The sequence below is a fragment of the Pygoscelis adeliae genome, unplaced genomic scaffold (genome assembly GCF_000699105.1).
Source record: "Pygoscelis adeliae isolate BGI_AS28 unplaced genomic scaffold, ASM69910v1 Scaffold64, whole genome shotgun sequence".
NCBI lineage: Eukaryota > Metazoa > Chordata > Aves > Sphenisciformes > Spheniscidae > Pygoscelis > Pygoscelis adeliae.
Genome location: NW_008824652.1, coordinates 323,766 through 325,213, shown reverse-complemented (window position 1 = coordinate 325,213; position 1,448 = coordinate 323,766).

Sequence of the window (1,448 nt, the reverse complement as noted above, 5' to 3'; positions counted from 1 at the left end):
TCGGTGGCCATGTTCGTGCTCCGCGGCGGGTTGGGGAGAGCTGAGGATGAGGAGCTGCTCCCCCTCGCTGGCGCCGGCGCTGCCAAAGGGTGTCGCGCGCTGCAAAATGGAGAGAGGCCATGGTCGCTTGCTGTCCCGGGGAGGGAGGGGAGGAAGAAATGTGCAGGCCGCTCAAGAAGGACACCCTCCCGGCTCCCCGAGCCCCATCGCCCACCCCACGGCCACCCCGGGGGACGTGTCCCCACACAGCTCACCTCCGCTGCTGCAAGCACGCCCCGCGGTGCCCGGCTGCCTGAACCAGGCAGGGCCGGGGAAGCACAGGGGATGGCTCCGGGACGGGCACCGAGAGCTGCCGACGGCAGCCCCCAAAGCACCACCCAGCACCAGGAGAAGCCTCGCTCCACCCTCCAGACCTTGCAGGCGCGCTCGGCAGGAGCGTGCCAGGCTGGGCCAGGCTCTGCCGGCGCCCAAAGATAAGCAGCGAGGGCCGCTGACGTCACAATCCACTGCCAGGTGACATCTACCTCCATCACACAGTGACGTCATAATGGGCCGGCCGCCCCCACGGCACTGGCGCCTCTGCACACACATGTGGGGCTACTGCAGCACCACTTTCCACTCCTTCTCCTCACCTGTGTCTTCTGCTCGCCATCGGTGTTTCATGCCAGTCACCAAGGTCTTGGCTGTGTCTTCTCTTCAGCCCCGCCAGATGCCCTTGTACTTCACTTTCTCCGGTCCAGCCTCCCAGCAGAATAAACAACTCAGCCCTGATTACTTTTGTCCCCATTGGTCCCAACTTGGCTACACCTGGCCCACATTTGGTATTTCAGACAGCATTATTTAGGCAACATCAAACTTAACTGATGTTACAGATACTGTTACTCCGGTGCTCTTCTTGCAAGACTCCACTTCCCAACGTCTCTCTAGTGCTCCCATTCAGTTTACCTGTGCGTACTGGCCATCTGCCGGGCAACTCCCCCTCACCAGCTGTGAAATCCAGCCATTCTCCACAGCGCTCTCTGAAACTTTTACTGGTTTCCTGCACCACCGCGAGCAGCAATTTCTGACGTTCGGCAATGGACCAGTCTGCAACCTAGTTATTTGTCTGCAGCCATAACTCCATTAACTCAGATCTCATGGTTTGACTTTAAACGAGTGGTCCTGTCCTCAAGACTCTGGTGAAGAAAAGCCCATTCTACAATGGGTAGCAGGGAAAAGCGAGAGTAACAATGTGGGTTTAAATTTCAAGTTCTGAGGGTTCATTTGTGATTGATAGGCACGGCCTACAATTACAGGTCTCATGGAGTCATATGCTTGCCATGCTGGTGAAGAGGGCTTTAAACTAGAGATGCCGGGGGAGGGCAACCTCAATCCATCCCACTCCTACCAGTTCGATGCCAGGGCCAGCAATAGATGCCCAGAGCCTGGAGAAGGAACACGGGTCAGCA